The sequence below is a fragment of the Chiloscyllium plagiosum genome, unplaced genomic scaffold (assembly GCF_037043375.1).
Source record: "Chiloscyllium plagiosum isolate Xiang-an unplaced genomic scaffold, Cpla_swu_hap1 HiC_scaffold_19, whole genome shotgun sequence".
NCBI lineage: Eukaryota > Metazoa > Chordata > Chondrichthyes > Orectolobiformes > Hemiscylliidae > Chiloscyllium > Chiloscyllium plagiosum.
This window is the reverse complement of record NW_028270157.1, coordinates 23,255,887-23,281,703: the sequence shown is the minus strand read 5'-3', so window position 1 is coordinate 23,281,703 and position 25,817 is coordinate 23,255,887.

The following is a 25,817-nucleotide window of genomic DNA, read 5'->3' as shown; positions in this document are numbered from 1 at the left end:
GAAAGCATAATTGTTGATTGTTCAAGAACAATGGGCTATATCAATATGATGTTTTTTTAAATCACAAATTTCCATGTCCTGTTGATGATAATCTAATGATCGATCACTCATAAGATTGATTCAGTCCACGGATGAATTTATTTAAAACAATGACTCACAGTACACATTATGAAGCAAACAGCAATCAAACGATTTCTGTGCTTTTGCAAGTTGTAGAGGCACAGCAGACTGAGCACCAGGCAGAATTGTATCATTATATACACACAACATATGGAGTCCTTAAAAGTGAACCCTCTTAAAGGTATAGAACATAGAACATAGAACATAGAACAATACAGCACAGAACAGGCCCTTCGGCCCACGATGTTATGCCGAACATTTGTCCTAGCTTAAGCACCCATCCATGTACCTATCCAATTGCCGCTTAAAGGTCGCCAATGATTCTGACTCTGCCACTCCCACAGGCAGCGCATTCCATGCCCCCACCACTCTCTGGGTAAAGAACCTACCCCTGACATCCCCCCGATACCTTCCACCCTTCACCTTAAATTTATGTCCCCTTGTAACACTCTGTTGTACCCGGGGAAAAAGTTTCTGACTGTCTACTCTATCTATTCCTCTGATCATCTTATAAATCTCTATCAGGTCACCCCTCATCCTTCGCCGTTCCAATGAGAAAAGGCCTAGCACTCTCAACCTATCCTCGTACGACCTATTCTCCATTCCAGGCAACAAACTGGTAAATCTTCTCTGCACCCTCTCCAAAGCTTCCACATCTTTCCTAAAGTGAGGCGACCAGAACTGCACACAGTACTCCAAATGTGGTCTAACCAAGGTCCTGTACAGCTGCAACATCACTTCACGACTCTTGAATTCAATCCCTCTGCTAATGAACGCTAATACACCATAGGCCTTCTTACAAGCTCTATCCACCTGAGTGGCAACTTTCAAAGATCTATGAACATAGACCCCAAGATCCCTCTGCTCCTCCACCTTACTAAGAACCCTACCGTTAACCCTGTATTCCGCATTCTTATTTGTCCTTCCAAAATGGACAACCTCACACTTGACAGGGTTGAACTCTATCTCCCACTCCTCAGCCCAGCTCTGCATCATATCTAAGTCCCTTTGCAGCCAACAACAGCCCTCCTCACTATCCACAACTCCACCAATCTTCGTATCATCTGCAAATTTACTGACCCACCCTTCGACTCCCTCTTCCAAGTCATTAATAAAAATTACAAACAGCCAAGGACCCAGAACTGGTCCCTGCGGAACTCCACTTGTAACTGGGCTCCAAGCTGAATATTTACCATCTACCACCACTCTCTGACTTCGACCGGTTAGCCAGTTTTCTATCCAACTGGCCAAATTTCCCTCTATCTCATGCCTCCTGACTTTCCACATAAGCCTACCATGGGGAACCTTATCAAATGCCTTACTAAAATCCATGTACACTACATCCACTGCTCTACCCTCATCCACATGCTTGGTCACCTCCTCAAAGAATTCAATAAGACTTGTAAGGCAAGACCTACCCTTCACAAATCCGTGCTGGCTGTCCCTAATCAAGCAGTGTCTTTCCAGATACTCATAAATCCTATCCCTCAGTACCCTTTCCATTACTTTGCCTACCACCGAAGTAAGACTAACTGGCATGTAATTCCTAGGGTTATCCCTATTCCCTTTTTTGAACAGGAGCACAACATTCGCCACTCTCCAGTCCCTGGTACCACCCCCATTGACAGTGTAGACGAAAAGATCATTGCCAACGGTACTGCAATTTCCTCTCTTGCTTCCCACATAATCCTAGGATATATCCCGTCAGGCCCAGGGGACTTGTCTATCCTCAAGTTGTTCAAAATGTCCAACACATCTTCCTTCCTAACAAGTATCTCTTCTAGCTTACCAGTCCGTTTCGCACTCTCCTCTTCAACAATACGGTCCCTCTCGTTCGTAAATACTGAAGAAAAGTACTCATTCAAGACCTCTCCTATCTCTTCCGACTCAATACACAGTCTCCCACTACTGTCCTTGATCGGACCTACCCTCGTTCTCGTCATTCTCATGTTTCTCACATACGCATAAAATGCTGTGGGGTTATCCTTGATCCTATCCGCCAAAGATTTTTCATGCCCTCTCTTAGCTCTCCTAATCCCTTTCTTCAGCTCCCTCCTGGCTATCCTGTATCCCTCCAATGCTCTGTCTGAACCCTGTTTCCTCAACCTTATGTAAGCCTCCTTCTTCCTCTTTACAAGACATTCAACCTCCCTCGTCAACCAAGGTTCCCTCACACAACCATCTCTTTCCTGTCTGACAGGTACATACATATCAAGGACACATCGTATCTGTTCCTTGAAAAAGTTCCACATTTCCACGACATCCTTCCCTGACAGCCTATGCTCCCAACTTATGCTCCTCAGATCCTGTCTTACAGCATCGTATTTACCCTTCCCCCAATTGTAAAACCTACCCTGTTGCGCACACCTATCTCTCTCCATAACCAAGGTGAAAGTCACAGAATTGTGGTCACCATCACCAAAATATTCACCCACTAACAAGCCCATCACTTGTCCCGGTTCGTTACCAAGTACCAAATCCAATATGGCCTCCCCTCTGGTCGGACGATCTACATACTGTGTTAGAAAAGCTTCCTGGACACACTGCACAAACACCGCCTCATCCAATCTACTTGATCTAAAGAGCTTCCAATCAATATTTGGGAAGTTGAAATCACCCATGACTACTACCCTGTGGCTTCTGCACCTTTCCAAAATCTGTTTGCCAATCTGTTTCTCCACATCTCTGCTGCTATTGGGGGGCCTATAGTGAACGCCCAACAAGGTGACTGCTCCTTTCCTATTTCTGACTTCAGCCCATACTACCTCCAAAGGCAGATCCCCCTCGAACTGCCTTTCTGCAGCCGTTATACCATTTCTAATTAGCAACGCCACCCCCCCCTCCTCTTTTACCACCCTCCCTAATCTTATTGAAACATCTGTAACCAGGAACCTCCAACAACCATTCCTGTCCCTCTTCTATCCACGTTTCCGTGATGGCCACAACATCGTAGTCCCAAGTACCGATCCACGCCTTAAGTTCACCCACCTTATTTTTGATACTCCTTGCATTGAACCCATCTCTGTGTCCGCAAGTATTCCCTGTCAGTGCTACCTTCTCCACAGCTTCCCTACATTCTTGGACATGCTGAAAAACAGCTAACCTACTTGCTGGACTACAAGTCCGGGTCCCATCCCCCTGCCAAATTAGTTTAAACCCCGCCAAAGAGTGCTAGCAAACCTACCCCCCAGGATATTGGTGCCCTTCTGGTTCAGGTGCAACCCGTCCTGCTTGTACAGGTCCCACCTTCCCCAGAATGCAGTCCAATTGTCCAAATACCTGAAGCCCTCCCTCCTACACCATCCTTGCAGCCACGTGTTCAACTGCACTCTCTCCCTATTCCTTGCCTCACTGTCACGTGGCACCGGCAACAACCCAGAGATGATGACTCTGTCCGTCCTAGCTTTTAGCTTCCAGACTAACTCCCTGAGCTCCTGAATGACCTCCCCACCTCTCTTCCTACCTATATCGTTGGTGCCAACGTGCACCACGACTTCTGGCTGCACACCCTCTCCCTTAAGGATTCTGAAGACACGGTCCGAGACGTCCCTCTAACTATAGAGTCTCCTGTAACTAGCACTCTCCTCCTCTCCCCCTTTCCCTTCTGAGCCTCAGAGTCGGACCTCGTGCCAGAGACCCGGTCACTGCAGCTTACCCCTGCTAGGCCTTCCCCCCCAACAGTATCCAAAGCGGTATACTTATTGTTGAGGGGAACGACCACAGGGGATCCCTGCACTGCCTGCTTCCTCCCCTTCCCACCTCTAACTGTTACCCAGCTACCTCTGTTCTCTGGCGTTTACCATTCATTACATAATTAATTACTTATTTAACTTGATAAGGCAGTTTTAAATCATTGTCTACACAATCCAGCACAGATTAAATACAAGTTCTTTCACAATCAATACTAAGGCAGAAGTACAATGATAAAGTTACAAAATTGCAAAAAGGGGTAATTACAGACCTCAGCTGAGAAGACTCAGCCAAGGAGGGAGGATGGGTGGCAGCACTATAACCCAGTGACAAGTCACCAGTGGTTTGTAATCTATTATCTAGTAAAAAGAACAAACAAAACGCTTCACGAATAAAGGGAAGTTTATTATATACCATAATAATGAGTCTGCTGACTGAGCAATTTTGAATTAAACATGAAAAGAAAGGAACAACTTTTTGATCAAATTACAATTGAAAATGTGGAAATCTGTTGGTGATTCAAACAGACAAAAAGAGGGCAACATTTCTCTCATTACCTAGTTTTCCTAGTGCTAAGTGGATGAGAAAGCACATGAAATGCTGCAGCACCTACTGTACATCCAACATTGTATTAGGTTCAGTAAGTAGTGAAGGTAAAAATTGCACGACGTCATATTTGGACCCCACTATAAACTTCTTAGCCTTGCTAATAATTCCTTCCAGTCATTGGCCAGTAACTCAAATCGACCAGACTATTCACATTGAAATTAGCCCTCACCAACTTCACATGCTCTTCTTCTACTTTTATAAAACTGCTTGCCTCAGCCTTTCTGTCACTGAAACACTCATTCATGTTTTCATCACCTCTAGGTTTGGCCATCTAATTTTAGCTCTCTTGAAATACAAAATTCGTGCATCAACCTGGATGGGTACATGAATAAGAAGGGTTAACAGGGATATGGGCCAAATACTGGGAAATAGAATCAGATCAGTTTAGGATATCTTATCGGTGTGGTTGAGTTGAATGGAAGGGTCTCTTTCCATGCTGTATATCTCTCTGACACTATAAATCCTGCTCAGGCATCACTGCTAACCAATTATATATCCATATATACACACACATATATCATATAGATAAGATCCCAACACTCATCCCTATAGAAGGCCAGTAGTTTCTGATCTCCATACTGAAACACACTCTTCCACCATTACTTTTCTATGACCAAGCCAGTTTTGAATCTAGTCAGCTCACCCCGGGCAACCCTGGGCAGCCATTGCTCCCCAAACCTTGAACTTCTCACCATCAAATGCCACCCCTTTTATCGACCTTGGGAATTTACCGCTGCTATTCTAACTGCCATACCGCCACAAGCAAAGATTGAGGAAGCTCTGGATGTGCTGTACTCCACCACTAACACCCTGGAGATGGAACATCTTAAGGCCCTGTTTATTATAACTGGTGACTTCAGTCAAGCCAATCAAAGGAAGGTGTTGCCCAAGTACCACCAGAACATTATCTGCCTCACCAGAGGCCCGAACATTTTAGACCGCTGCTACACCACTGTGAAGGATGACTACCACTCCATTCCCCTTCCCTTATTTCGCGAACTCCAACCACAATGCCATGCTTCTCCTGATTTCCAGGCAAAAGTTCAAGCAGGAAACCCCCTTTGCGGATACAGGTCCAGTGCTGGTCAGAGGAGGCAGAAGATCAACTCCGGTGCTGTCTGGAATCTGCTGACTGAGCCATGATCAAACAGTCCACAGGTACCTTGGTCGAGTACACCACCACCATCACAGACTTTATCAGCAAGTGAGTGGAGGACTGCAAACTGAGGAAGTCTATCCAGGCTTTCCCCAGCTGGAAACCCTGGATGAATCAGGACATACAGAACCTGCTAAAAACCAGGCGTGAGGCCTTCAGATCAGGAGACCCACTCAAATGTAAGGAATCCAAGTATGACCTTCACAGAGCCATTAAGACAGCCAAGGACCAATACCGATCCAAACTAGAGACCCAGACAGACCCGGCGACTATGGCAAGGACTGAATGACATTGTAGGTTCGGAAAAGAGACAGTGCAAGATGGGAGATGATGACATATCCCTCCCAGATCTCAATGCCCTCTATGCTCGCTTTGAGCAGAATTTCGGCGAAGTGGTAATACCTTTTCTAACAATTCCTGACGAAACTTTCCCAACAGTCATTGAGTCATAGAGTCATAGAGATGTACAGCACAGAAACAGACCCTTCGGTCCAACCCGTCCATGCCGACCAGATATCCTAACCCAATCTAGTCCCACCTGCCAGCACCCAGCTCATATCCCTCCAAACCCGTCCTATTCATATACCCATCCAAATGCCTCTTAAATGTTGCAATTGTACAAGCCTCCACCATTTCCTCTGGCAGCTCATTCCATACACATACCATCGTCTGCATGGTATTGGTCAATACTCTGACCAATAAAGGAAAGCATACCAAACACCTTCTTCACTATCCTCTCTCCCTGCAACTCCACTTTCAAGGAGCTATGAACCTGCACTCCAAAGTCTCTTTGTTCAGCAACACTCCATAGGACCTAACCATTAAGAGTATAAGTCCTGCTAAGATTTGCTTTCCCAAAATGCAGCACCTCGCATTTATCTGAATTAAATTCCATCTGCCACTTCTCAGCCCATTGGCCCATCTGGTCAAGAGCTTGTTGTAATCTGAGATAACCCTCTTCGCTGTCCACTACACCTCCAATTTTGGTGTCAACTACAAACTTACTAACTGTATCTCTTGTGCTCACATTCAAATCGTTTATGTAAATGACAAAATATAGGGGACCCAGCACTGATCCTTGTGGCACTCCTCTGGTCACAGGCCTCCAGCCTGATAAACAACCCTCCACCACCACCCTCTGTCTTCTCCCTTTGAGCCAGTTCTGTATCCAAATGGCTAGTTCTCCCTGTATTCCGTGAGATCTAACCTTGCTAATCAATCTCCCATGGGGAACCTTGTCAAATGCCCTCATCAATCCTCTTTGTTACTTCCTCAAAAAACTCAATATGTTGACTATCCCTAATCAGTCCTAGTCTTTCCAAATACATGTACATCCTGTCCCTCAGGATTCCCTCCCAACAACTTGCCCACCACTGATGTCAGGCTCACTGTTCTATAGTTCCCTGGCTTGTCCTTACCACCCTTCTTAAACAGTGGCACTGTTGGCTAACCTCCAGCCTTCCGGCACCTCACCTGTGACTATCAATGATACAAATATCTCAGCAAGAGGCCCAGCAATCACTTCTCCAGCTTCCCACAGAGTTTTCGGGTACACCTGATCAGGTCCTGGGGATTTATCCACCTTTGTGCATTTCAAGACATCTAGCACTTCCTCCTCTGTAATATGGACATTTTGCAAGATGTCACGATCTATTTCACGATGGTCTATATTTTCCATACCCTTTTCCACAGTAAATACTGATGCAAAATACTCATTTAGTATCTCCCCCATCTCCTGCGGCTCCACACAAAAGACCGCCTTGTTGATCTTTGAGGGGAGAAAGTGAGGACTGCAGATGCTGACTGGAGATCAGAACTGAAAATGTGTTGCTGGAAAAGCGCAGCAGGTCAGGCAGCATCCAAGGAGCAGGAGAATCGACATTTCGGGCATGAGCCCTGAAGAAGGGCTCATGCCCAAAACGTCGATTCTCCTGCTCCTTGGATGCTGCCTGACCTGCTGATCTTTGAGAGGGCCTGTTCTCTCCCTACTTACCCTTTTGTCCTTAATGTATTTGTAAAAGCTCTTTGGATTCCCCTTACTTCTATTTGCCAAAGCTATCTCGTGTCCCATTTTTGCCCTCCTGATTTCCCTCTTAAGTATACTCCTACTTCCTTTATACTCTTCTAAGGATTCACTCGATCTATCCTGTCTGTACCTTACATTTGCTTCCTTCTTTTTCTTAACCAAACCCTCAATTTCTTTAGTCATCCAGCATTCCCTATATCTACCAGCCTTTCCTTTCACCCTAACAGGAATATACTTTCTCTGGATTCTCGTTATCTCATTTCTGAAGGCTTCCCATTTTCCAGCCATCCCTTTACCTGCGAACATCTGTCCCCAATCAGCTTTGAAAAGTTCTTGCCTAATACCATCAAAATTGGCCTTTCTCTAATTTAGAACTTCAACTTTTAGATCTGGTCCATCCTTTTCCATCATTATTTTAAATCTAATAGAATTATGGTCACTGGCCCCAGAAGTGCTCCCCCACTGACACCCCAGTCACCTGCTCTGCCTTATTTCCCAAGAGTGCATCAGAGGTCAGATCAGTTTTCCTTTGTGTGAATCCAAGGAAAGCGATGGGACAAGATGGATTACAGGCCGTGCACTCAGGACATGTGCAGATCATCTGGCAGAGGTCTTCTCGGACCTCTTCAACCTCTGCCTGCAGCAGCCTGCTGTCCCTGCCTGTTTTAAGAGGGCCAACATCATCCCTGTGCCTAAGAAGGCTCATGCAGCATGTCTCAATGACTACCATCCAGTGGCCCTTACTTCAGTGGTTATGAAGTGCTTGGAAAGGTTGGTCATGGCATTAATCATCTCCAGCCTCCCCATTACTCCTGACCCACTCCAATTTGCCTATCGGACCAACAGTTCCATGTCAGATGCCATATCACTTGCCCTTCACACCTACCTAGAACATCTTGGCACCAAGAGCAGCTATGTAAGAATCCTGCTCAGTGACTACAGTTCAGCATTCAACACTACAATTCCCTCAAGAATAATTACTAAACTTAGTGATCTCGGACTAAGCCCCACTCTCTGCAACTGGATCCTCAGTTTCCTGACCCACAGGCCACAATCAGTGAAAATTGGGGACAATATTCCATTGTCACTAACACTCAACACTGGAGCCTCCCAGAGGTGCATACTCAGCCCATATTGTACTCATTGTATACCCATGACTGCGTCGCCAAATACCAGACTAATGCCATTTACAAGTTCGCTGATGACACCACCATAATCGGTCAAATCTCAGATGGCGACGAAATAGACTACAGAGGGAAGGTGGAAGACCTAGAAAAATGGTGCACTGAGAACAACCTAGCTCTCAATGCCAGCAAAACCAAGAAACTCATTTTTGACTTTTGGCGGGCTGTTACTCATGCCCCCCCCCTACATATTAACCGCACAGAGGTGGAGGGAGTGGAGTGTGTCAAGCTCCTGGGAGTGGTCATCCACAAGAAGCTTTCTTTGACTCTTCATGTGGATGCACTGGTTACAAAGGCCCAACAATGTCTCTTCTTTCTCAGGAAGCTGAAGAAATTTAGCATGACAGCGAATACCCTTGCCAACTTTTATAGGTGTGCCATCGAGAGCATTCTGTCTGGATGTATCGCTACCTGGTATGGCAACTGTACCATTCAAGATCAGAGATGGTTACAGAGAGTGGTGAACTCAGCCTGGACAATCACAAGGGCCAACCTCTCATCTATGAAATCCATCTACCAGGCCTGCTGTCAAGGAAAGGCCACCAGCATTTTAAAAGATCCATCCAAACCTGGCAATGTTTTTCTCCAAACTCTACCATCGGGAAGAAGGTACAGAAGCCTGAACACATGCATCAGTCGGTTTCACAACAGTTTCTACCCTACTGTTGTTAGAATACTGAATGGACTCACAAACTCTTAACATTCACCTGTACCTGTGTTTTTGTTTTTGTCGCTGTTTATCTATTATTTACTAACTATACTAATTGACTTTGTGATCTGCCTGTATTGCTCGCAAGACAAAGTTTTTCACTGTGCCTCGGTACATGTGCCAATAAATTCAATTCAATTCCATTCCATTCAATTCACCCTGGATCCCATGAGGCTCTACCTTCTGTACCAGCCTACTAAGGGGTACATTATCAAATGCCTTACTATAGTCCAATAGACAATATCCACTTCCTTACTCTCATCAGCCATTCTTGCCACCTCCTCAAAAAACTCATTCAATTGGTGAGACATGACCTTCTACGCACAAACCCATGCTGCCTATCACTAATGAATCCATTCGCTTCCAAATGTGAATAAATCCTGTCTCTCGGTATCTTCTCCAACAGATTTCTGACCACTGACATCAGGCTCACCAGCCTGTAATTATCTGGATTATCTCTGCTTCCTTTCTCAAACAAAGGAACAACATTGTCCAGTCCTTTGGAATCTCACCTGAGGCCAAAGAGGATGCAAAAATATCTGTTAGGAGCCCCAGCTATTTCCTCCCTTGCCTTCCACAGCATCCTGGCTAGGATTTTTCCGGTCTGCTAACACACCCAGTTTTATATGTGAGCATAACTGATACTTGTCAAAATCAAAAATCAGGTGATGAAGGAGCGGCACTCCAAAAGCTAGTGCTTCCATTTAAACCTGTTGGACTATAACCTGGTGTTGTGTGATTTTTAACTTTGTACACCCCAGTCCAACACCGGCATCTTCAAATCATGACATTTGTCAGGTGGTGATGTATCTTCTTCCACTGCCATAGACCATGTAGAGTAGATACACCCAAAGCACAGTGTGGAGTGAGTTCTGACCTTTGAACAAATAACACTGTCAAAAAAGTTTCAAAACAAAATGTTACACAATGGTACTGTATATATATATATATATATATATTTCTGCATTGACCTCTCACCCTGAAACTAACCCGACTCCAAACACAGCTTTGCCTATTGCTCACTCTGACCTCTTTAACATCTTTTCCCTTCAACACTTGAATCTTCTTCTTCGACTTTGACAGATACAGTTGTCTGATAACTTTCTTGTGATGGTCTTGAAAATACTTTTCTGCATTAAGTATGCAGTATAATTGCAAACTATCATCACTCTTTTCCTGATACGTGCTGCTGGATGGCAAAACTGAACATTCGGCAAGTCTCTCAGTGACCTTCAATATTATAAAACTGACTTTATGGAGATATATTCACTCACCATAACACACATTTGAAAAGTCGTACCTTGACATAAACTACCGCTTTGTAAAAACTCACAACTCTCTGGAATCCAGGATGTCAAAGAGATGAGGGTAGGTGAGGACTTGAAAACAATCATTATCACGGAAGAGGTAGTGTTGCGCAAGCTAATGGAGCTAAGGATAGATACGTCTCCTGGCCCTGATGGAATGCATCCCAGGGTACTAAAAGAAATGGCAGGAGAAATAGCAAGTGCACTTGTAGTAACTTTCCAAAATTCACTGGACTCTGGGGCAGTTCCAGCAGATTAGAAAATAGCAAATGTGACACCACTGTTTATAAAGGGTGGTAGACAAAAGATGGGGAATTATAGATCAGGTAGCTTAACTTCTGTACTGGCAAAATGCTTGAGTCCATTATCAAGGAAGAAACAGCAAGGCATCTGCATAGAAATTGTCCCATTGGGCAGATGCAGCATGGGTTCATGATGGGAAGGTCATACTTAACTAATCTTTTAGAATTCTATGACGGCATTACGAGCATGGTGGACAACAGGAACCCAGTAGAAGTGGTGTACCTAGATTTACAAAAGTCCTTTAACAAGATGTTGCACAAGAGGCTGCTGCATAAGATATCTATTACCTTCATAATTTTATATGTTTCTGTAAGATCCCCCATCATTCCTTTATATTCAAATGAATACACAGAGGAACCTTGAATATCCGAATATTAATTATCTGCTTATCAGATTATCTGAAGGAGGTCTCGACGTCCCGATAGAAACATTACATCAAAGAGCTGTTTCAACCCTGATCACGTCTTTTGTTTAATGTGATTAAAAACAATCTTGGCTCACTGAAATGCTGCCGAGAACAGTCCTGAACATTGAGTTAAGGAATATGGTGAGAGGGCGGGTAAATGGAGCTGAGGCCATGAGAAGATCAACCACGATCTTATTGAATGGCAGAGCAGGCCTAATGGCCTACTCCCGCTCCTAGTTCTTATGTTCTTACGATATACCTCTTTGACAGAAACAAGAAAATGTTTTTCTGTGTAATAATAAGCAAACATTATAAGAATTATGAAAAGAATGAATAAACAAACAAAATTATAAACAAACAAAGAATGTTTGGCTTTGAAACAAGGGATTTCTGGAAATTCAATTTTGTTGCAACACTGTTAATCATGTGGAAACATCTGTCCTTCTCATTTTTATTTTAACAAAAGATGAGTTTCATCCCTCAGTTAAAGGGTTAATAATCTCAACAGACACGTGGTCTCACACTGAACTTATATTGTGCCTTTTGCAGAAGGTATATTAATGCACAAGCCAAAATATATGAATATCGACATTTTAAAAGCTAAGTGTCATTACTGAAATGAAATTTGGGAATCTGCAGCCACACTTACCAATAGTTGTCTCCATAGTGAATTTATCACATGGGAGTGTGTCTGAGATCATTGATTAACTCTAATTTATAATTTACAGTAACTTTATCATCGGCACACTGACCACTACTTTTATAGACTAAAAGAGATGAGGCTGATCTAGTGAGCATAATGATATTTTTCATAAGGGATTGTTTAAGTCTATTCAAATAATTTGAATGTCACAATTGTCCCCTGGCAAAGAAAGAAATGCTTAGTCATGTAAAGGTAGAAGATTATATGTAGTAGGAACAGGGGAAGGCTGTTTGATCCTTCAAGTTTGTTCCACTACACAATAAAATCATGGCTGATCTAAGCTGGTCTTAATCCCACTGTTATACCTGTGGCCCATAAACCTTGACCTCCTTGTGAAACAAAAATTTGTCTAACTCAGCCTTGTGTTTATTCAATGACCCAGAGCATCTGTTCTCAAGTGGAAAATAATTCCAGCGACCTGTGAAAGAAGCAATTCTTCCTCGTCTGTATCATAAATGGGAGATGCATCATTCTGAAACTTTAATCCCTCATTGTGCATTTACTCCTTATAAGATTGTGCATCCTTTCATCATCTCCCTGTACCGGAGACTCAAAATCCCATGTCAGTAAGGTTGCCTTTTATTCTTCTGAACTCCAATGGGGTAAATTTTATGCAGCGGGGTGGCAGGTAGTTTGACTACCAGCCCTACCTGTTAAAGGTGAGACTAACTACGCAGCAGGAAGCTGGATTACCTGGAAATGGAAGGATGGTCAGCTCACTGGGCCTCCAGGCTGGGATGTCTAAATAGCGAAGGAACAGGCCGTGAGTTGCAGGCTGGTCAAGGTCACCCAGTTGACAGTATCCCAGTCTTAATTGATGGCAGCCAATGAGTATGGCTGTATCAGGTGGTTTCTTGACTAGATTGTGCCTGAGTTTGGCCCAATGTTGGCACTAGCCCCTAGATATTGCTAAGGATGACTTTGCAGGGCTGAAGGGGCTGAATTTACTGTTCAGCTTTCCAGTGCCTACATCAGGTCTGTCGAGTTTTGGTCCTCCTTTGAGACTTTTAGTGGTTTGATACAACTGAGTGGATTGTCAGACCATTTCAGGGGGCAGTTCGGAGCCAACCACATGCTGTGGGCATGGAGTTACATGTAGGCCAGACCCCAGGTCAGGTGCAGAGGTGGTGAGGCTCCAGTGGAGGCGTGATGAGAATGTGACATTGATGCCTTCTGACTTTGGAGGCTTGCAGAATTCAAGGAGGAAGGTGTGTCTCAAAACGGAAGGAGTGAAGATTTAAATCGTCACCAAATATTGTGAGAGTTTTTTTTTACAAACGTCTCTGTCTGAAGTCCCCTTGAATGATGGTAATTGCCTCCAATCTTCTTGTTTCCCCATAGATGAAACATTGGCAGCTGCAGCCACAAGCCCCAAAGGATCAAGGTGAACTGCAGAGGGTGATGAGTAGGAGGAAAGCTCAGAAAGTGCAGTATCACATCCATGATCCACACCAAGCACCAGCACAGAAACACAGACTTCAGGGGTTATGCACAAGTCAACTCAAATATATCTACTTACTGATACAAGCATAACACAGTTACAACCCCAGCTTTTGGAGACTGAAAGAGAACAAGCCTCTGACAGTTAAAGGAGGCCTAAATGCTAAGCCCCACTCTGATGATGAGCCTCTGGATTTGTCCATCAAGTGATAAATCTGGATGCACAATGCAATGTACGTGAAGGTATGGCAGAGCGTAAGGTTGTATGTTATGATACAGAGAGGAGAGGAGGCCCTGTAAGGCATGAACATGATGATCATCAACTCTTCAAAACTACATCTTTCCCCATCAAGACGTTAAGGGCAAACCCCAGCAGCGTACTGATGGGAAACTGGGTATGCATTCTAACCTGCACCTCATTGCCTTGTCTCTTGAGCACCATTCTGAAAGAAGGGGTGCAGTGGTGAGGAACCTGGAACCACATCCAGATCCTGATGCCTCTCAAGCAAATAGCCAGCACTGTGATGGATGTGCATTTGCAGCTGCCTTTGGCAGGAACAAACTCTCTTCCTTTCCGCTATGGACAGCTTCTCCTCCTCCCAGCCCACCATTGACAATAATGCCTTAGATTGCTGCAGTGACTGATGTGCCTCCTGCTAGCATTAAGAGTCTTCCACTATTTTGGATCCGAATGGTCACAGGAAGCCCCTAAAAAACATCCCATCATTGGTCACCAAATGGCTACAGCACAATGGGCAGTGCATTTGTAATCAATTACTGTATTGCCCCACATATCAGTCATTCAAAGGTTCAGGCCATTGAACATCCCTGCCACTTGAGAGTGCCAAGGTATGTTTCCATGCATTGTGACAAACCTGCATTACACTTTATAAACGATCACTCACAATCTGCACACTGATGAGGTTATATCCTTCTCTACTAACATCTGCGCAGTCAATGACCCCTTGCACCTTCAGGAAGACAGTCTTGTTAGCAAGGCTTCTGGCATTTTCTGCTTGACTTGCATTGCCACAGGTAAATGAGATAAACATAGGAGCATGCCCTGAAAATGACATTCATAAAACCTTTACAAGGCACGAGTCACAGGCCGTGAAAATCTGCAAAGAACTCTAAATGATTCTGGGAATAATCCAGAGGTGAGAATCTTCAAGTCCATGGTGTGTGTTGGTGTCACAAGCATTATATGATCAATCCAGACAATTGGAAACGATCTCCCCAGAACATGTCGCATAGAAATATAGAGGCAGGAGTAGGCCATTTGGTCCTTGGAGCCGCTCCCGTCATTCAATCTGATCATGGCTAATCCTCCATCTCACTACCATACTGGTGATTTCTCCCCATACCCTTTAAAACCTAAAAAAACTACCTCTTTCTCAGATATAATCAGTGACATAGCCTCCACAGCCTCTGGCAGCTGGAAATTCCATATGTGTAATATCCGTAGAATGAAGATATTTTTCCTCTTCTCAGCCTTTAATGGCCTACCCTGTATCCTGAGACTGTGACTTCAAGTTCTTGACTCCCCAAGGCGGGAAAACATCTTCCCTTCATCCTGTCTGTCCACCTCTGCTAGAATCTTATATGTTTCAATCAGATGTCCTCTCATCTAATGCTAATGGTAAGATTCTTGGTAGTGTAGATGAGCAGAGAGATCTCGGTGTCCAGATACACAGATCCTTGAAAGTTGCCACCCAGGTTGACAGGGTTGTTAAGAAGTCATACAGTGTTTTAGCTTTTATTAATAGAGGGATCGAGTTACGGAACCATGAGGTTATGCTACAACTGTACAAAACTCTCGTGCGGCCGCACTTGGAGTATTATGTACAGTTCTGGTCACCGCATTATAAGAAGGATGTGGAAGCTTTGGAAAGGGTGCAAAGGAGATTTACTATGACGTTGCCTGGTATGGAGGGAAGGTCTTACAAGGAAAGGCTGAGGGACTTGAGGCTGTTTTCGTTAGAGAGAAGAAGGTTGAGAGGTGACTCAATAGAGACATATAAGATATCAGAGAGTTAGATAGGGTGGACAGGAAGAGCCTTTTTCCAAGAATGGTGACGGCGAGCACGAGGGGGCATAGCTTTAAACTGAGGGGTGATAGATATAGGACAGATGTCAGAGGTAGTTTCTTTACTCAGAGTGTAGTAAGGGTATGGAATGCTTTGAGGAGAAAGTGAGGACTGCAGATGCTGGAGATCAGAGCTGAAAATGTGTTGCTGGAAAAGCGCAGCAGGTCAGGCAGCATCCAAGGAGCAGGAGAATCGAAGTTTCGGGCATGAGCCCTTCCTGCAACGGTAGTAGATTCGCCAACTTTAAGTACATTTAAGTCGTCATTGGACAAGCATATGGACGTACATGGAATAGTGTAGGTTAGATGGGCTTCAGATTGGTATGACAGGTCGGCACAACATCGAAGGCTGAAGGACCTGTACTGCACTGTAATGTTCTATGTCCTTCTAAACTCGAGTGAATATAGACCCCGCTGAACTAATCTCTCCTCAGGACAATGCTGCTATCTCCACTATCAGCCTAGTAAACCTCTGATGCATTTCCTCTTCGCAAGTGTATCCTCTCCTAGGTTGGGAGACCAATACTGAATGTTTCAGATGTGGTCTCACCAAAGTTCTGTATAATTATAATAAGGCATGTTGAGTTCTGAACTCGAATGCTCTTGCAATGAAGGCCAATATCAACTATTTGCCTTTCCAGTTGTTAGCTGCACCTGCCTATCTACTTTCATTGACTGGCTTACAAGGACATCCAGATCCCTCTATACACAGAGCAGTGCCTGATTCCCTTAGGGGATGCAGTTTTCTGAGGGACAGTTAGTTGGACATATGGACATAAGCTATCATCACACAAGGTTATGTTTTCCCATCTCTCTGCCTGCCTGATGATGCTGCCTGTTCTCCATAGTCTCTCGCACTTCAATAAGTTGCACATCTTTCAGGTCAACTAGACACTACTGTCCCAGATTCTGGATTAGTGGTGCTGGAAGAGCACAGCAGTTCAGGCAGCATCCGAGGAGCAGTAAAATTGACGTTTCGGGCAAAAGCCCTTCATCAGGAACTACTGTCCCAGGCCCACTGCCCTCGTCCTTCTCTGCCTCTCCTCTTCACTCGGGCATTAGACTCTGACAGAATGAACAATTCTAATGGGGGTGGGGTAGTGGTGGCATTCTAAATATCCAGTGTTGTAGTGCACAGTGTTGATTGTGGCTTTTTCTGTATGTCCTTCTCTATGAGAAATTATCCAAGCATAGCCTGGAAATTATTAAAAATCAAAGTTAAACTCTGACAAAACATTGGGTCCATTACTTTTTGTCATCTATATAAATGATTTGGGTGTGAGCTTAAGAGGTATAGTTAGTAAGTTTGCTGATGACACCAAAATTGGAGCTGTAGTGGACAGTAAAGAAGGTTACCTCAGATTATAATGGGATCTTGATCAGATGGGCCAATGGGCTGAGATGTGGTAGATGGAGTTTAATTTAGATAAATGTGAGGTGCTGCATTTTGGGAAAGCAAATCTTAGCAGGACTTATACACTTAACGGTAAGGTCCTAGGGAGCATTGCTGAACAAAGAGACCTTGGAGTGCAGGTTCATAGCTCCTTGAAAGTGAAGTTGCGGTCAGGTAGAATAGTGAAGAAGGTATTTGGTATGCTATCCTTTATTGATCAGAGTTAAAGATCACACAACACCAACAACGTCAGGTGATAGTGACGCTCTGAAAGCTAGTGTGCTTCCAATTAAATCTGTTGGACTTTAACCTGGTGTTGTGTGATTTTTAACTTTGTACACCGCAGTCCAACTCATGACTTTTATTGATCAGAGTATTGAGTACAGGAGTGGGGTGTCATGTTGCGGCTGTATAGGCCATTGGTTCAGCCACTTTTGGAATATTGCCTGCAATTCTGGTCTCCTACTTATCGGAAGAATGTTGTGAAACCTGAAAGGATTCAGAAAAGATTTACAAGGCTGTTACCAGGATTGGAGCATTTGAGCTATAGGGGGAGGTTGAATAGGCTAGGGCTGTTTTCCCTTGTGCATCAGAGGCTAAGGGGTGGCCTTATAAAGGTTTATAAATTCTTGAGGAGCATGGATAGGGTAAATAGACAAGGTCTTTTCTCTGGATTGGAGGAGTCCAGAACTAGAGGGCATAGGTTCAGGGTAAGTCATGAAAGATATAAAAGAGACCTAAGGGTCAACCTTTTCACAGAGAGAGTGGCGCATGTGTATAATGGGCTGTCAGAAGAATTGATGGAGGCTAGAACAATTGCAACATTTAAAAGGCATCTGGATGGGTATATGAATAGGAAGGGTTTGGAGGGATATGGGCCAGGTGTTAGCAGGTGGGACTAGATTGGGTTGGGATATCTGGTTGGCATGGACTGAAAGGTCTGTTTCCATGCTGTACATCTCTATGACTCTTTGACTCGTATCTTCAGTGTCTCAGTCTTCTGCTGAATGAAGATCATGTCCTATTTTGAGCCTTTAGATCTGTCTTTGCAACTTAATATCTGATGTGACTGCCTCTGAATATCTTTCATGTGCACCCTCCAAGAAATGGAGTGAACAACGTAAGATTTTGATCTGTTGCCTTGGTAACAAGCTTAATATCATGTTAGGTATCTGTTCAAAAAATGGCAGGCTGCCTGGTAATACTGCACCTGCCCTAATTCCATATTGTTGGAGATTGACATCAGGTTAGCAAGATGGAGTAGGCCATTTGGCCCTTCAAGCCTGCTCTGGCATTCAATACAATCATGATTGATCATCCAAATCAGTCCCCTGTTCCCACTTTCTCTCCTTCTCTTTGATCCCTTTAGCCCTAAGAACTATATCTAACTCCTTCTTGAAAGTATTCAATGTTTTGGCGTCAGTCATTTTCCATGGTACAGAATTCCACGGAAACACTGCTCTTGGCTGAAGTAATTCCGCCTCATCGAAGTCCAAAATGGCCTACTCTGTATCCTTATGCAAGAGTGATTGCAGACAGGAGCCCCAATTTGTAAATTTAAGATCACTCCAATGAATATCCACCCAGCTGCTCAATGTTTCCGCATAAGGCATCCCTTTGCTCCAAGTCATCCGAATTAACCTTCTCGGAGCTGCCTGCAATGCAGGTATGTTCCTGTCCAGGTAAAGTATCTAAAACTGCACTCAATACTTTAGGGGCAATCCCACCTGTGTCCTGTATTGCTGTGATAATGCCTCCCTACTTTACGCTCCATCTCCTTTTGAATAAAGGCCAACATTGTAAGTTTTCTTCAATTGCTTGCTGTTCCTGCTATGATGATGATGCACTACATCCACGGGCTAGATTTTGACAGTAAGGCACATTACAAGTTATGCAGCACACATTACAGCAAACCTGAGTTGGCAGCTTGCAGACAGCCCGCAGTCAAGTGCTAGGCAAAGTCACAACATTGTAGATGTTTTGGTAGGCATTTTTAAATCAACCTGCTTAGATGTGTAATAGCACATGTTTGGAATGGCTGAGACTTAAATTCAGGCCTTCTAACCAAGAGGCAGAGACATTATCATTATATCACGGCAGCACAGTGGCACAGTGGTTAGCACTGCTACCTCACAGCACCGGGGGCCTGGGTTTGATTCCTGCCTTGGGCGATTGTCTGTGGGGAGTTTGCACATTCTCCTCGTGTCTGCATGGGTTTCCTCTGGGTGCTCCGGTTTCCTCCCACAATCCAAAGATGTGCAGGTCAGGTGAATTGGCCATGCTAAATTGCCCATAGGGTTAGGTGCATTAGTCAGAGGGGAAATGGGTCCGGATGGGTTATTCTTCAGAGGGTCGATGTGGACTGGTTGGGCAAAGGGCTTGTTTCCACACTGTGGGGAATCTAATGTAATCAAATCTCAAAAGTCCTTCACAACCTTGTATACAGAAAGGACACAGAGTCCTTATAGGTGACCTTTTTCAAGGCAAGGTACACATACAGCACCTGCATGCTTATTTATCTGTGATTCATGCAAGTCCCTCTGTACCGCAGCATTCTACAATCTCTCTCCATTTAATTATTTTTGTCCTTCCTGCCAAATTTCTGCCCAATTACTTAACCTATCCATTTCCCATTGCAGACTCTTTGTGTTCTCCTCACAACTTGCTTCCCACTGCCCTTGTTGATGAACAATGTTAGTGACTAAATGAATCACTCGAGTTTATTGTGGGGAGAAAGTCGCTGAGCAGTTCAGGGAATTCTCCACTGAAAAAAGGGACAAGAGCAAAGGTCACACGACACCAGGTTTATTTGAAATCACAGACTTCATCAGGTGAAGGACTTCATGTGACCTTGACCTTGTCCATCCTGAGAAAGCGAGGACTGCCAATGCTTGAGGTCCAGAGTCAAAAAATGTAGCGCTGGAAGTAGCACAGCAGGTCAAGCAGCATCCAAGAAACAGGAGAGTGAGCATAAGCCTTTCATCAGGAATGTCCATCCCAGTCCAACACTGGCACCTCCACAACATGAAAAAGGGAAACACACTTTTTTATACATTTGTCTTTAGCCCACTTTTGTGTGTTCCGAACGAATCATATTATAAATGGATTACATACTCATTCAATCAGGTTAAACATGTGACTGCATAAACATGTTCGAGGTTTGCCCAAGATCTCATGATGTTTACCAGACCTCTTTATCACTTATGTTTGGGCCTTCACAAAACGCCTTATTTAACCACATTCCAGGCTTTAGCTCCTGCACCAGTTATTCAGTATCCCGCTGCAAATAGCAATGGGGCTTCTATCTGCTTTGGACTGAATGTCCATGGGAATGCAGTTAAATCCCTTAATGTTGTATGTTTATAACTCCTTTTTTTACACATTTAAGCTGTGGCTTTGATTACCTGGGGGTCTTAAATGATTTGGGTCAAACCCTTCCACTCTAACTCATGATCAATACCATACTTTGGACCAGCCTGATATGGAGGCTTCTATCAAGCAAGAATATTCCTCATCAAACTGTCTCAGTACAAGCGGCAGCTGCATTTTTGCTTTTTATTCAAGAAGAGCCTGTTGCATGCATTTCACAAGACCCTTTGTGAGCTATCTTAATCTTGTTACCTTGAATATATTCCCTCTGTAATGGCATTCAATCACGTGAGCTTAAAGTTTGATTTGAAACAGCATGTATTTCAGCTAAAAATATTCCTCAGGCATTTTGTGTCAAGCTGAGAACAACTTTCAGCCATTTTATGTTGCTCCAGCCATGGGCAGACCGAACATTAGAAAGCATATTGCAACTTACCTCGATCCTGTGATTCCAATCCTCTAACAAACACCTCAATTAATCAAGTATCTTTTGAAACCCGAATACGTTTTATCATTTATGTGCATTTCAATGTCTTCACTAATCCTAATGGGTTTAATTGGACTCGCTGATTAAGGGCTATTTTGTTATTTCTCTGTATCTACAGTTCAGTAAGTAGCTTTAACAACTGTGATAATGATTTTCAACCACTATGTGTATGATCATCATTGTATTTAAATTCACAGATGAAAGCATGCTTTGTCATCATCAGAACAGAATTATATTTTTTGAAATCTTTCCCAGTCATCCCAAGGGAATGTTCTTTTTGTCTACTTCAGATCATAAAATACTTTAAAGTCTTATTTTAAATATGTTAACAATCTTAATGTTGGAATAAAACATTAATGTATTGAACTCCAGGTATTCACTGGAAATACAAACTTCATATGGTTCTGTCCTGTCATGGTTCCCTTGGGGCTTTGGTTGGGAAGGGTGTGTCACAGAGACACAGGTGACCAGGTTGCTCATGTGGAATATTCATGTCTATGGGGTTTGCCTGTTGGCATTTTGCTCGGAGTATTGTGGGAAGTCAATATAAACTTGGACTTTCAAACTTAGACGGTCCCAGAGGCTGTGAGAAATTCCTGCCCATTTGCCAAATTCACTATTCAACTCATATTCCATGTCTGCGTTGGTTTCTACAGGGTGCTCCAGTTTCCTCCCACAAAGATCTGCAAGGTAGGTGGATTGGCCGAGCTAAATTACCTATAATATGTTCAGGGATGTGTAGGTTAGGTGCATTAGCCAAGGGAAATGCAAGCTTACAGGGATCTGATAGGGGGATGGTTCTGGGTGGGATGTTCTTCGGAGGGTCGGTGTGGACTTGTTGGTCTGAATGGCCTGTTTCCATACTCTAGGGATTCTTAAAAAAGGTATTCATTTAGAATGGACTATACAGCATGTGATTGACAGGAAATGTCCCCAAACAAAAATGGTATCTTCCAGGCCTGCCTCTAACCTTCAATTCCATTTTGAAAGATTCTACCCACAATATTCTTTATTTCAGTATTTAATGTCACAGTTAATAATTTTCTTTTTATTGATATATATGTAGAATTCCTTAATATTTTTATTTGTATTTTCAAACTTCTATCCTCATGCATCCTGTTTGCTGTTCAGCACTTCTCTTGACTTTGTTTATTCAGTCCTATTCTCCTTTTTTAAAAATCAAACCATTTAGCCTATTTGTTAAATCTATATCCTCTTGTCATATAACTGTTCATTATGCTCTTATTTCATTTCCCATCTTGTAATGTCGGAACTTTTATGGGTTCATATTTAATGCTATTCATTTTCTCTTATCTTTAATGTCCAGACTAGCATCATATTCCTTTCTTTCAATCTTGCCTCTGTTCACAACAGATCAAGGTTATTTTGTTCTTATACTTCCTTTATTTCCTTTACTTATGTCCTTTTTGCCAAATTCTCTTTATTTTCATTTAACCTGTTTGTTTTTACAATCTTTTTTCTTTCTTCTTTGCTTTTGCTTCTGGTTTATATTTCCTCTGCACTTTCTCTTCCTAGTTTAACTGACTCTTCATTTCCCTATTTACTTGCCCTGGCAGTGTATTCACTCCCCTCCATCTGCCATTAATGGGATATTGCAGGAAGTAGGTCATTTGATGTATTTCCTGTCATTGGTACCATCGCGACAAGGGAAATGCTTGTTCATCACAATGACCAGAAATGCTATGGGCACACAGGGTTATTTAGAATTTAAATGGCCAAAAGCATAATGTAATGGGTCAACTGCATACGCCTATGTGTCACTTTTGAAGAACTTTAAAATAATTTTCTGAATTTATGCTGGCAATAAGAAAGTTGTTGGTAACATAGCACCGCAGTGGTCTCTGAAACTGTTCATTCCCATAGACAGCCATCCTTTCCTATCTAAATCCAGCTGTCATTCAGAAAACTTCAAAATGACTCCAACGCTGAAACATTAAGCAGAAACTCCATAGTTCTACTAAAGTGGAACCTATAGAATTATATCTGGCAATGTAACAATTCTCAGGACTGAACAGAAATCTTTATGTTATTCACCTTACTGGACTTAGAATGACCACTTTCAGATTTTCCCAGTGCAGCATGAATTTTCCAGGGTTCTGAAAACATATCAGGGAAAAGGAGGTGGGTTTCAGGCACATTAAATCATAACAAACTGGTACATGCCATACTACCTCTCCAGTCTGCTCAGTTATTCAGTGTGATCATGTTGATTTTCTATATCAATTCCCTTTATCTATGTCCTTTAGTGGACAAATCGTATCCATCTCAACTGTGAAGATACTCACCGACTGAACATTTGCAGCCTTCTGCTCTACATACACAGAAGAGACGTGTACAGGAGATCAGTGCAGTAAAGCAGACAGGAGACCAATAGAAAAGTCATGGTTGCAGAACACACTTCCCATGTGAGGTTTTCTAGTGGAAAGTCAAGCTCCTAGACTCATCTGAAGATTGATGTTTCATCAGGTTTCGATTGTCAAAGAAGGAGGTCACCGGCATAAAAGTTTCCATAACTGTTGGTTGCGGAACTAGGTGGCCACTCATTGCTTGTCACCATCATAACAACCCCATCCTCAATTTCTTTGCCTGTGGCACCATCGAGCACACCACTAGAGACCTGGTTTCACAATCAACTGTCCATGATGCATATGACAGGACAGGGATGGATTGCCTTATGACCTTTCCTCTGCAATGACAATAGCCAGAATGGCTGCACAGTCACTGTGGCCTCTCTGCCAGGCTTCCTACAGGAAGAGTGTCATCAATTGTACAAACAGAATGATCCAAGGACCAGCATAACAAGCAAGAGTTTTTCTTTATCAACTGCTAAGGATATTCTTGCAAAACTCTACAAGAGGCGGTTCAGGCAAGTATGTGACAGATTCCCTGGTATCTATCATGCCACCAGTCTTTGACCACTACAGTCTTTGAGTGCTCGTTTTGAGCCATTTCCTTTAGTGTTCAATCAGGATTAATCCATAAAACTGACATCACTGATCATCTACAGCCCATGTGAGCCTGTGTCTCCTATACTGCATCTCAGTAAAGAGCACAATCATATGCAATTCAAAATAAATTTGCAACTTAATACATTACACAGTCCTCCAGTAGTTCATTTGTCATTCTCTTTAAGCATGACTGCTGAGCATCAGGCAGTTTTATGTCATCACATATATTGTTTCTCTTTGTCCTATATTTTTCTACCCTCTCCAAATGGAAAGTTGTTCCAAATTTGACTGAGTGTTTTCTTCCATGCCTATCTCCAATCATGATTCGGAGATGCCGGTGTTGGACTGGGGTGTACAAAGTTAAAAATCACATAACACCAGGTTATAGTCCAACAGGTTTAATTGGAAGCACACTAGCTTTCAGAGCGATGCTCCTTCATCAGGTGATTGTGGAGGGCTCGATTGTAACACAGAATTTATAGCAAAAATTTGCAGTGTGATGTAACTGAAATTATACATTGAAGAATTGATTGTCTGTTAAGCCTTTCATCTGTTAGAGTGAAACTATCACAGTGTTCTAACAGATGAAAGCCTTAACAGACAATCAATTCTTCAATGTATAATTTCAGTTACATCACACTGCAAATTTTTGCTATAAATTCTGTGTTACGATCGAGCCCTCCATAATCACCTGATGAAAGAGCGTCGCTCCGAAAGCTAGTGTGCTTCCAATTAAACCTGTTGGATTATAACATAGTGTTGTGTGATTTTTAACTATCTCCAATCACTATGCTTATTAATTGCTTAGAGTAACTAGGACTGTACCTGCCTGTTCCCCTTTTATTAGGAAAATGTGTTGACTCCAGTAGAAGTCATCTAAAGCTTCTAGGCTTTTATATCCAGCTAACTAGGTCTATAAGCTAACAATCAGCCAACTTGAGCAAGAGTTATTACAAAATGTTCTCAGCTAGATAATAAGTTTAATAACTGATATTTTTTTAAAATCTGCACATTAAAACCATCTATGACAACAATGTCCTGCATTTTTTATTATTCTCTGAATACAATAAAACATCTCAAGGTGCCATATCAAATACAATTTGATAGTTAGCCACACAAGACAAGATAATTTAGCTGACCAGATTCTGAATCAAAGCAGTAGATTTAGGGAGTGTCTTTAAGAGAGGAATTTTCTGCTTGAACCTTCTAGCTTTCCTCTTTCTCTTTAAGATGATTCTTAAAACATACCCTGTTTGCCTAAGATTTTCTCATCTAAATGTCTCTTTCTCAGCATCAAATGTGCTTTTTAAAGCTCCTGTGAAATGCTTTCAGATATTTTGTTACATTTCAGTCACGATACAAATGCAAATTGTTTTTGCTTTAAAGTGCTTAAAGTTTATGTACATCAGCAGACATTCTTTGAGTAAAGTGCACCCTGGGGTACTTTTACCATTGCTTTCTTCTTGAAGACTGATGATTACCTCCACCTTTGCTTCAATGGCCAATGGAACTGAGACCACATTGTCTGGGCTAACCAATTCATTATCCACCTGCTTCACATTCACTCCCAATGGAAGGTACTCAGCTGCTTTACTGCATCTCTACCAAAAATATGGCATCATCGTGAAATGGTGAGTGAGGGGAGGCTGACCTCTCAGAGGGAACGTGCCAATGATTGTAATGAGTTCACCTAGGAAAATTTAGCATGATATTCCACATGCTCACACCATGATTACAGCAACACTGTTAATGCAATTGCCTTTTTCAACAAAGTAAAGTCACTGCTAAAGGCTGCCACTAAAAATCTATCCCTGGGGTTAGGACTAGAATCCCTACAAATTTGAAACAGGCCTTTTATCC